Genomic DNA, 13,041 nt, shown 5'->3' on the forward strand with positions numbered 1-13,041 from the left:
GAGGGGGCTCACTTAGCGTTTGAGGAAAATCCCTTGTCAAGCTGTTGAAGAAGAAATGCTCTAGAATTTACTTTCTCTGAAATGTTATTCCATGTTTTTGGTACCTATTCAGCAATGTCCTTTGAAAGTGACAATGGTTTCTTTCCAGCTCCAGCTCCGGCCGAACGCCCCGGCGGGAAAGTTTGACGTTGACAAGTTCTGGATTGTCCTTGACATGGCACACAATGCTGTCCGTCATTTGTCCCAGTTTTGTTGGGTACGCCCACACTGTCAACTCCTAGCAGGACAGATATTTACATTTACTAATGCATGTTGTAATATTATAAGCATCCAAATAATGGACAACAAATATATTCAAAATGTTGTATTTCCCATGATGATGTTAGATCTGTATGATACCTGTTTCTGGTCGGGTTTGAGGGTCATAGTCGGCGGGTCCAGCAGGTACGTGGTGGCCTGGCTATCATGCTGGAAATAGAACTGGACCTCAGCCTCCACGCCTGAAATGTTATGAATCACTAGTCGCTCTGTGTTTTCTGGATGTCTCCTTTCTTTGTATCTACACAAACAAACACGAGTGTATGAATTTAAATGCAAAGACTGATACTTACACACTTCCCAGCTATCGCTCTGCCTCTCACCTGTCTCTGGTCTCGCCACTGAGCAATGGTCCAAACTCAGTATCCAGGTTTGATCACCTATGTATTCTGGAGCCCGTCTTCCATTTGTGGGACCTTCTTACTATAGGCAAAGAGAGTCCTGGGAAAAGCATATACCATAAATCCTCAAATAAAGAACAGGATTCAATTAGAGGCCAGTCTTCAGATAGTAGCCGGGGGCGTGGTCGATACGGACAAATAAAGGCCGGGGGTAAAAAAAGAAAAAAAAGTCAAAGTAATATTTCATAAATACATGTTCTCCTTATGTTTAATGTTATTGGCTAATTTCATGGACTGTTGGCAATAAAAAAAAAAGACATTTTACCACGTAGGCCTACTAGGCAAATTTGTTATTGTTTCCAAGCGGGACAGCCATGCGCCGCTGGTAGGGATGCGCTGGCGCTCCGGCAGCGGGGGGGAGGAGAACCGCACGCAAGTAGCCCAGGATGAGGAGAACGACGAGGAGGAGCTGCTTAATAATGAACTTGTTGTTCTTGATGATAAGGATGGGGAAGAGGATGTTGAGGGGGACGCCGAATAGCTGTACAAATGTTGCCTCATTACTGGTGAGCTTCGGATGTAGACCTAAGTATTATGTTTAGATGTAGACCTATTTTGCAAGGTCCATTTAGTTGGGAGTTTGTTTGCTCCATTTGACCGTAGCTTAATGGCTATGCCCATTTCCGATGTTGCTGATGAATTTGGTAGTTGCGTAATATGACAGGCCTAGTCTAAGTCCAGGCCATTTGGTTTAATTTTGGTTGTCTCCTGTTCGTTCTGTGATTGCTGTCCTTTCACAGGACCAGATATTTATTGTTACGTTGACACTGCAAATAAAGCGCTATACGCGATAAACTTTTTTTTTGGCCGAGTGAAATTTTTGACTTGCTTGATTGGAAAATATCTGCAATTAAGGATGTATCTTAAGACTGACATGCACTATGGTTTATTACTGAATCATTTCTAAATGGTTAGTGAGAAAGTTGATTAGCTATAGGTCAACCGGTTTCATACGGTAGCCTATCGGTAAATGGTTGCAGGAAGTGCTGAACGCATATGCAATGAATGATATTGTAACTGAGACACCGTCATCAACACCAGATGTCATCACTCCGCCCACTCGTTCTCAATCCCCTGAATTCTAATCACCATCACCTGTTCTCACCACCTGCACGTCATCATCCCGCATCACCCTATCCCTTCATAAACCACACACCTTCACTCTGCCAGTTGTCTGGTCTCGTCGTAGTAACGCCGATAAATACCCACCGGACTCCGAACGGACTACTCGCCGGCAACTCGATCACTGAGCTTCCTGTTTTGAAATAAAACCTCTGGTACATCACCTGTTCGTCTCCTTCTGCTTTGTGACAGATATTAGCCTACTGCAATTTTGCCCATTATTTTATTTAAATAATACAATTCTATAACAGAAGATACCGGTAAGTAAGAAATAAAGGTCTGCCCCTAATACAAGCCTGCCCCAAATTCAGGCCGGTGCGCTGTGCAGCCTATGTAAATAAAAGCCCTGGCCACTATTTGAGGATTTACGGTACAGTAACTTTAGAGTTCAACTAAAATCCCATTTAGTAAAACCTTCATAAAGGTAAACGCAAATTGTTAAAAGGTTCTGTGCACTCCTGCAGCTTCTTCCCAATGAGGACGGGTCCACGTCCCTACGATATACACTCACCGGCCACTTTATTAGGTACCCCATGCTAGTAACGGGTTGGACCCCCTTTTGCCTTCAGAACTGCCTCAATTCTTCGTGGCATAGATTCAACAAGGTGCTGGAAGCATTCCTCAGGGAGTTTGGTCCATATTGACATGATGGCATCACACAGTTGCCGCAGATTTGTCGGCTGCACATCCATGATGCGAATCTCCCGTTCCACCACATCCCAAAGATGCTCTATTGGATTGAGATCTGGTGATTGTGGAGGCCATTTGAGTACAGCGAACTCATTGTCATGTTCAAGAAACCAGTCTGAGATGATTCCAGCTTTATGACATGGCGCATTATCCTGCTGAAAGTGGCCATCAGAAGTTGGGTACATTGTGGTCATAAAGGGATGGACATGGTCAGCAACAATACTCAGGTAGGCTGTGGCGTTGCAACGATGCTCAATTGGTACCAAGGGGCCCAAAGAGTGCCAAGAAAATATTCCCCACACCATGACACCACCACCACCAGCCTGAACCGTTGATACAAGGCAGGATGGATCCATGCTTTCATGTTGTAGACGCCAAATTCTGACCCTACCATCCGAATGTCGCAGCAGAAATCGAGACTCATCAGACCAGGCAACGTTTTTCCAATCTTCTATTGTCCAATTTCGATGAGCTTGTGCAAATTGTAGCCTCAAGTTTCCTGTTCTTAGCTGAAAGGAGTGGCACCCGGTGTGGTCTTCTGCTGCTGTAGCCCATCTGCCTCAAAGTTCGACGTACTGTGCGTTCAGAGATGCTCTTATGCCCACCTTGGTTGTAACGGGTGGTTATTTGAGTCACTGTTGCCCTTCTATCAGCTCGAACCAGTCTGGCCATTCTCCTCTGACCTCTGGCATCAACAAGGCATTTCCGCCCACAGAACTGCCGCTCACTGGATGTTTTTTCTTTTTCGGACCATTCTCTGTAAACCCTAGAGATGGTTGTGCGTGAAAATCCCAGTAGATTAGCAGTTTCTGAAATACTCAGACCAGCCCTTCTGGCACCAACAATCATGCCACGTTCAAAGTCACTCAAATCACCTTTCTTCCCCATACTGATGCTCGGTTTGAACTGCAGGAGATTGTCTTGACAATGTCTACATGCCTAAATGCACTGAGTTGCCGCCATGTGATTGGCTGCTTAGAAATTAAGTGTTAACGAGCAGTTGGACAGGTGTACCTAATAAAGTGGCCGGTGAGTGTATATGTTTGATTCATCAAAGACTGAACTGAATAACCACAAGACAAAACTGTGGGTAATCTACCTGAAATCTTTCTGCCAGGATGTCAACCAATAGCTGTTCAGGCAACAGATTACTGTCCACATCTCCTCCCTGAGGAGAAACCACACTCAAGCTGGTTTATTATAGTCAACTATTATTTTATTATTTCAATTATACACAGATATTAAGTAGGTTCATACCCTCAAATTAGTAGAGGAATTTTTCAATTTACAAACATGGACTTCAATGCGTTGACAGCAGCAGCAGATGAGCAGAGGAGAAGAAAATATACCAGGCAACGGGTAAAGTGTGTGTTCTCGGTCCCCCGAGGAGCCTTGGAGCCATTTCCGCTGAAGCACCGTGTTTTCTTCTTACCAGCCTCCTCAGGCTTCTTCCCAGCATTAGCGGGTGGCAGCACAGTCGTAGGGTTGTGTCGCAGTCTGGCTGATAGGTGAAGTTCCATTGACGAGCACCTCGGTAACCACGGCATCAACACTCAGGCTTACCCCTCCGTAGTGACGGGCCAGAGCTGCCACACAGCTGCCATTATCTAAAGTGGGGAAGACACACAAATTCACACCTATCAATCCTACATTTCTGGGTATACAGCATATAAACTGGGAGGCAAGTTAGGAACACATATTTTTGGTGACTCTTTTGGATCTAGTCACATATTTTATGTTAATAACAGATAAACCAGAGAGGTATTGCAGGTGAAAAAAAGATGGATGAAACATGGGTCAAATTAATTCAATATATTAGATTGATATATGAGGCTCTCCAAATGAGATGACAAAATTGAGCTTGATTTAAAATGCATAGCCAACTTTTTATTGATCAATTAGTCAATCAGTTGCTTCACCTGTCAGTGGCGCTCCATACACAATAATAGCAATGCCTCTGCGGTTGCGTGCAGCCAGACCCTCAGGCGACAGATCCACACGCATGTGGCGAGCTATTACTCTGGAGACGGGGGTCATCTCGAGCTGCCCCAGTGCCTGGGAATTTCCCACTACGGTCATCTCCGAAACCACTGAAAGAACGAGTGTTACTTAGACACGCAGGGACTGTGGAAACAACAGTGAATGTTCAGATGTTGTACTTACGTAATTCAGCTGGTTTCAAACTTAACGAATGCATTTCTTCCACTTTGCTGTCTCTTTCCTCGTATGTGTCAACCATCACAGCTTCATCTTCATCCAGGCCTTGTTTCAGTCCTGCTGTACACAGGTAGTTTGGATAAAAACAGAGAACCGACATTATATGCAGACACCTTTGAGTACATGATTTCAGTTCTTAAGGATCATGTGTGCCCTAAGCTACCATCGTCTTTCAGCTGGGAGCCGTGCTCCTGGTAGTACTCGAGCAGTTCCTGGGGAAGACTTTCTCCAGGGGCTCTGGGGGGCAGCAGTAATATGCGGTTCTCGCCATAACCCTTAACAAGACGCAGGATCTACACGGGAGGAAGAAATGGGAAAGAGAAGGAAACCGTAACAGAGAGAAAACATAATATGGAACAGTTAGAAGAAAATGAAATGTTGTGGGCCAGTTAAGGAACAAGATAAAAGAAAACACATCTCCAGGGCAAAGAGTGGTTGGAAAGATCTGGAAGAAACATGTGACTTCCTGTGGTGTAATGCATTGTGCAGGGGTACCTTTTCTTCTTCGGAATACTGTGTGTCTAATTCCAGGGAGTAGAACTCAACAGGGAAAGGGCAGGGGTTTCTGACAGTGACGTTGACCTCGACGTCACTGTTGAGAGGCAGGCATGGCCCGAGCTCCAGCACAGACGGGCAGAACTCCAGATGTGGCTCCTCCGCCCGCCCCTGGGCTGTAATGAACAGCTGCTGGCTGCTCTCAGCCACACAGACATGTAGCTGCCTGTTGTAAGAACTCTGTAGAGACACGTGCGGTAGGTCATCAATCCATGTAAAGCAAAAGTTCCTCTGCTATATGTCATGCCAATCTCTAAAATCAATGAAGCACTTTACCCCCTCAGCAGGGTTGAACTTTATCTGGACATGGACCTGTTCACCAGGAATCATCTTGAACACCACAGCAGGCGGTTGTTGTATCTGCAAGTCCTTTTGATGCTGGTAGAGAGCAAGAAAACCAAATAGAGTCAGGTTTGTATGTCTAAACAAAGACTTTTTCCCAAAGCAGTTGGTGCCTTAAGAAAATAAGAGGTCGAAAAGTTAAATGAGATGTCCAAAAAATGACAGATCTGTTACCTTTTTGATAGGCTTTCCCTTCTCAGCTATACTCCAGAAGCCCGGCACAGACTTGTGATTAAACAACTGTATTGTCCTCATCTGATGGGGAACAACAACATGAGGGCATTCTTGTGTCAATTTGGCTACAACAGACATTAGTCAAATCAATGTCGGAGACTAGAAAAGGATCTAAACTTCCAACACTGTACTCTCATTCAATCCTAGAATATAACAAGCAACCTCAGCAGGGCTACACAAAGGTATCTCTTGTAACACTGTATTACCTGACACATGCCACATTGCACAGTGTCGAACTGCAGGGTATCAGTTGAAACAGTGACGGCCGGCTCAGTCACCAAAGCACACAGCCGCACCTGGACCGTCGGGCCGCCTACGACCTGTAGATCCAAGTAGAGACAACACGGACACAATGCTACTGCTCAACAAGGCAGACAACGAGCCAATTAAGTTTCACCCTGAATCATGGTTACCTGTATTGGCATGACAACACTTGTATCCCCCATCTTCAGGTCAGCAGTTTGTGGGTCAAATTTGACCGTAAAAGTCTGCGTCTCTCCACAAGGCAGGTTTTTTACTCTTTTAAAGTCTGTACTGAATCCTTTGAAGATGCAACACAACAGTTTTATTCATTTCAAACATGTAGAATATTGAGAGCCCAAAGAAAAGTAATTTATATCAAAAGAGTATCGCCCCATTGATGATGCAGCCCTCCAAACCCAGCAATTCTATTTCATTCACATTAATTCATTCATATCCATCTTGTATCACTTTAGGATTATTCACTCATCTTACATGATTTAAAAAAAATAATAAATCTGTAAACTTGTCTCTCTGGATACAAGAGAGGGTTATTTTGTGTAATGTAAACTGGTTAGCTTGGACCCATCCAGTGTTAAATAAAACCCGCCAACAGTATTTCTAAAGCATAATTAAACATGGAATGCCATTAATTATTAAATATACACACTAAACTACTATTCCTATGAACTGAATGAAAAATAAATAGATGAGGAAATATGAATATCAATTGGATTAAATATTTAAATGAGTCACTATAGTTCAAATCTAGTTGTTAGATCTAAACAAGAATAGCTGGCTGACTCTGTCTCTCTCCCTACAGACCGCTGAGACAATAGACATACATTTTGAAGTAGACCTAAGTCCCGGGGCGGATTGACGTGTTTTCTCTCTAGTTTCCTGTGTAATTTCTGTGTGTCCTTGAGCTCATTCAGTGCTGCTTTTCTGTCTATAGTTTGTGAATGATGATACCTGTTCCAGCTAGAGGTTTGACACTGGCTTTGAAGGACACAGCCACTGTACCAGTGTTTGTCACGTTTACACTGTGACTGTGGGGAATGGCTGGAATGACATAACCAAAATCCAAAACATACTCTGGAAGCAGGAACCTAGGGCAGAGGAAAGAAGTACTGAGACATGTGTCTAAAGCGATGTGATTTTTGGATTCAATTGTTCAGGTTGTCAAGATGATAACATGTTAAACAAGGGACTATTGAGTGGATTCACGCCATGACATCCAGTACATTGATTTACCACAGAACAAAAACAGACCGTTGTTATTCATTAACCCAAAATCTTTGATTACCCCAACACAGTTCTTCTTTCAGACCAGTGAGTGGGCCATCTGTTCAACTAAAATCTGTATGAGTGTGTGTGTGTGTGTGTGTGTGTGTGCAAACATACTGGCTAAGTTTGTGCCACTTCATGAAGGAACTTTGCGATTCTCGGAGCTCAAGCAGACTGTCAGTCACAGCGAGGGCATTCTCGTAACTCCAGTGCCAATACTACTTCAGCTTAAACACTGCGTGGGAGTCTTACACAATATGCAATGTTTAAGATGTAATTAACTGCGCTATACTCCCTAAGGCTGGTTACACATAAACCCTGTGACAACAATACACCTTCAATGAGATGAAGGGTCGACTTCTACTCATTGTTGTCCTGTTGTCCACAAAGAGGAGGGATATCGTCCCGCTTTAGAAAAGAAACTCTTTCTCGCTTTCACTCTTCAACATGAATACCTAGAGCCGGAGATGGTAGCTGGAGATTTTAAAAGGCTCTTCTTCAAGGCAGCAGGGAATAAGGACTAGTTTGCTTATCTTCTGCTTTCTTTAATCTGAGGTATTTTATTGAACCAAAACACATTAATTTGGATGTACTTTGAATTGCTGGTCTCCCTTGACGCATCACAATTGAATAGTGTACGGTGTGGGTTGGTACGGCTGTGGACACAGGCACTCAACACCAGGGTGGTGAGTTTCAATATTTTATTTATTCCGCTCACAAGAACACGCCGCTCGCTCGCTCGCCCCCGCCTCACGGTTCAAATAGGGGAGAGCACACACACCCACAATTATCCCCAGCTGATTGTCATTGTTTTCACCTGGCACTGTTCCCCGAGCCACTCCCCCTCTCTCCCACCTGCAGCCGGGCTGAAACCACGCCCGCCACCACAAATAGTAATCCATATTTATTCTCATTCTTAATGTCCACCTTTAAATTCGGACTTAGAAATGCATTCATTGTCTAAATATAATAATGGATTAAATTTGTCCTCCTCGTATCTTATTTCCACACCATCTGACTAACATTGAAGAAGTCTCTGTCTGTATGTATTGCATATTGACTTCACACTGTACTGTCAAGTGTTACTCCAGTGGAACCGTTTGTTGTTAGTGGGATAGTTTGTGATCGTGTGTTTCTTACTATCCATTATCACACTCAACACAATCCAAGAGAGCACAATGTTGAGTGTGTTTGGATGAGGAATTTCCAAGAAAGAAAAGCTGTGCCAGGCAGAGCAATAGAAAGTCACTGAGGGCAGTGTAGAGGACAGGGTGTAGATGAGGTGGTAATGTCGCCAATTGGTAAGTCCTTATCTGTCCTATCCTTAAAGACCCCCTTATTCTGCCTGTACTAAACAAAGCGTTGTATAGTCTTATAGTCTCATCTACAGTACAGTCGGCTTAATAGAAACCTACATGACACATAAAATCAATGTTTAAAAAAGAATCTTGGTCACAAACTGTAAGGTGGTGTTTGGCTTCGGCTGTCTGTCGTTCATCAGATGCCGTTCCATTCATGAGCTCCACTCCCTCCACAACTCTTCTGGACTGCAGCACCAAATCACTGTAAGACTCCTCTGCTGCAAGGGAATCACATTTAAAGAGTTACATTTGTGCCAGTATTTGCTGCCAAATGGAACCGTCTATTGACCAAAAGATTTAGGCTCAAAGATTGCTAGAACAACCAGAATTACCGGCACGCGGTCTAAGAATGTCATTACTTCATAATTCATCCAATTCAACAGTATTAGTTAGAAATTCATATCTATTCTTAAGTTATGGGCAAAAATGTGTTTGGAGAGGCCACAGTGACCTTTAACCACATCATTCTATTGGCTTTACATACTAGGTGCATATTTTATTTAAAAGAAACAATAAACTATGACACCATATAATTACCACTTCTCTGTTACTGCTGATTATTAATTACTGTCCCAATGCAAGGGGAAAATTACCTTCTATTGACATTACCCCATAATTGCAGTTGGGCATTTTGGGTTACGGGTGTGCATACAATTACAAGGGGGGTATACAATTTTATGGCTAATATAGTAACATAATAGTAGATGAAAAACATATTTCATTAGCTTGGTGAGTGAGGATATGGTCATGTCTCTATGTAGGAGAAAATGTCAAAACATACGCAGGTTTTGTGGCAAGTTAAGGGTGATCCTTGGGAACACTCCCTCTCCAGTCAGCGTGAGGACCTGCGGCAGTAGGAAAGCCACCTGCAGCTGAAGCTGCCTCTCAAACACCTCTGGGGTGCCTGGGAGGTAGAGCACACGCAGACATCACTCCGCACCGGGATCAATGTAACCCTGGCACACAGAGAAGGAACTAGGTTAAAAAACAACAACAACCGTACGCATGATAGATTACCCTCCCACATCCAAAAGAGTGCAAAGATGACCTAAAGGAGCGGGGATGACCACGGGCCGGCCTGGTATGACATGTCTTTCTACATGTTGCTCATCCTCCAGGGCCTTCCTCAACCCCCCTGCCTCCTCTTCTGCCTCTTCATCCTTCTTTTGAAGATGTGTGATGCTGAAGTTAAAGCCTATCTTGCCAGTATTGGTTAGCGTCACCTCAGCTTCACTTTCTTGATCAAACGGCTGGATAAAAAGAGACAAGAGGCAATATTGCTTTTTATATGGATAGTGACTTTATAGTGAATTGGTTTTGTGGCTGTCTCCACCCAGTCTCTCTTTGGTGCAGTGGATGTTCAGTAGCGATGATACATCACAGTAATAGTTTCATGAGGGGTCACCATCATGAGGGGTGATTCAAAAACATTTCCATTTCCACAAAGCAACACAGGGAGCAACAGAGGGAGAGACACCGAGAAAGAAAAAATAAGAAAAAGAATATTGCTGAACAGACAAGAAGCTCAAGAATCGTTCTGAGTGTGGGTGCAAAAGACCATTGTGTGAAAAACTATTCGGTGACATTCACCCTGAACATTACATATGATGTCTTTGACACAGACTGAAACATACCTTCTTGATTGGTATGGCTTGTTGGGTTAACATTCTGAGGAGATTTAAGTCTGAGTAAAGGAGCTGTGCTTACATACCTGCAGACCAAAGTCGATATGCGTGGAGTACAGGCTGTAGCTGATTCAAGATGCCTCTCCTCGGAGTCGGATCTCATAGGTCGGCCCCTCTTCTACACGGCACTGTGCTACCACCTCGCTGCTGACATTCTCTTGGCCGTAGAAGCAGAAAATGACCTGTTGCTGCTCACCAGGTTGCAGATGACCGAATATCGGCAAGATATCAAACACCTAGAGGCACAGAAAGAAAAATACAGATGAATTCTCATTGATTCTGCCGTTATTGTTATTGTGCATTCACATTAAAGAGATGTTTTGGTGAATGGGTTTTCTCTTCTCGTCTTAGTACTCGACCGTCTGTCTGTCTCTACATCATTGCATGTCGAGTTTGTTGCTTTTCGGCCTCCTTCCTGGCTGCTGGTCCACTCACTTCACACAACTGCCTGCAGCCGGCTCATCCCTCCTCCCGGTCTACACACCTCCCATCAAAGCCCCCCACCAACATCTTCTCCACCTTGTTGTTCACTCATTGCCAGATTGTTCTTCCCCGCACGCTTTTTATTTTTTTATTTCCGGCCTAACTAAGGGTGTTTTTCTTTTCTTCATCTGGTTTTTTGCTCTCACATTATCACGTCTCAAGTCTGCGTTTCATCTCACACTTGGATCAATGTTTACTTCTTGCCAGCTAATATCATCCACATGCAACACGTAAGAGAAATAAGGACACTATTGGCATATTTAGGTTTACATTAGTGAAATTGTCTACACAGTAGACAAGAAGAGGATTTGATTGTTCAAAGACAAATCAAGAGATTCATCAACAGTGAAAATCATTAGTTGTTGGGGCTCCAAATGACATAAACACTTGTGTTACAAGTCTCATGCATACATTATGAATAAGGAAACATCAATGAAGGCTTCTCTGAATGTTTCAGCATTCAATTACATCAATAGATCAAAAACAAGGAAGATATTATGCACGCTGAGAACAAACTGAAGTTTATACATGCAAAAATGTGTGCGTGTGAGTTCATTTGCATGTTTTCTTTCTCCATAGCATCACAGCATACAGACAGACTGACCTTCCCACCTGCAGCTAATTTGGACATGCAGATGTCTATATGTGGTGTCAGCGAGGTGGCCTTTGATTATGTGTGGTGCCTGTAACCAACAATTGGAATGCTAGGAACTTGACATTGGTAATTGTATGCGCAACAAGGGTTAAAATGACTAAAAGACACACAACGCACTGGACAGTGAATTCTGTTTATGTTGCAGAACAGGCGTTCGAACATGTTCCTTCAGTTTGCCCTGATGGCTTTGACACAGGGTCTCTAACATTGATAACAGCACCACCACACACACACACACACACACACACACACACACACACACACACACACACACACACACACACTCTGATCGATGACTTAATGTCATATTTGACATTGGAGCGAGAGGAGATCAATTAGGAAGGAGAAAAAAAAAGATCTAGTTGGTTCGAGGCCACAAACACAGAGACTGTCACATTTTGAGGAAGAGGAGTCGGAGCAAAAGCTCGAGAGGCACAGTGTTACGTTGACTACACAATCAGTAGATTTGTCTTTTGCTGACATTTTTGCGATATGGAAGGGATTTTGCTCTTTACCCTAAAACTTGTTCCTTCGGTATATTACAGTTTTGAACATTGCTTTGATCGGTAAAAAAAGGTGTCACTGAAACTATGTGCTTGACTTATTTCTACAACCCAATGAAATTAGCATGTAGCACACTGTTAAATAGACTCAAGGTATTGTGGCGTCACTAGAGGCTGGGTCCTGGAGGGACGCTACATCCCCAGAAGATGGCTGTGTCCTGGGACAGCTATGGCCCCATCTGCTGGTGGACTCGGGAACCCCACCCCTCCAGCACGCCTGAGACTGATGAACACCTAATGAACTGAAGGGTTTTTAAGAGACAGGAAAAGGAAGAGGGAGTGGAGAGGGGAAGGAGGCTGACAGAAACAAGCAGCAGACTGGGCGCCAGACCAAGGACCCGAACACAAAAAGACCCGGGGGAAATAGCCCGGATGCGATGCTACACGCCGCGCAAGAGCTAGTAAGACTGAAGAAGGGTGTTTTCCTGCCGGAAAGGAACCAGTGTTTTAGTTTTACCTCAAGGAGAGGGTCTACCTAAGTTTGACACTGAGAACGTTAGAACCCCCCGAACAGCAACAAAAACGTTATTTTCAGTAAACCTGGTGTCCTAGCACTCCTTGAACTGTTCCGCCGAGAGCGGTGTGCCCTCCTGTGACGTCCCAGTATGAATGTTAACTGATAACTGTGTGTGTACTTTCAATGTGTAAACGGACCTGATGGCCCTGTGTTCCCAGTCACCCAGGAAGACCCAGTGGTAGGACACGGGCAGCAGAGAGCAGTTGGTGATGGCGATCGCCCTGCGAGCCCCCGTAAGGTTGAGCACGCAGCCAAAGTCCACCGTGGTGTCGGAGAAGTGAAGGTTGGGGAAGTGGACCTCAGCGTACAGCTCCACCTTGTGTCGCTTTGGGTGTCCCCCGGTAGTGTATCTCGAGGACCTAAGAAATATA

At 44.1% G+C, this 13,041-nt stretch overlaps 1 pseudogene; it reads right to left on the minus strand.

Moving 5' to 3' along the window:
- The window catches only part of LOC119209259 (hydrocephalus-inducing protein homolog), a 43,547-nt pseudogene that overhangs the window by 7,773 nt on the left and 22,733 nt on the right, over positions 1 to 13,041 (minus strand).

The sequence above is a fragment of the Pungitius pungitius genome, chromosome 15 (assembly GCF_949316345.1).
Source record: "Pungitius pungitius chromosome 15, fPunPun2.1, whole genome shotgun sequence".
Taxonomy (NCBI): Eukaryota; Metazoa; Chordata; class Actinopteri; order Perciformes; family Gasterosteidae; genus Pungitius; species Pungitius pungitius.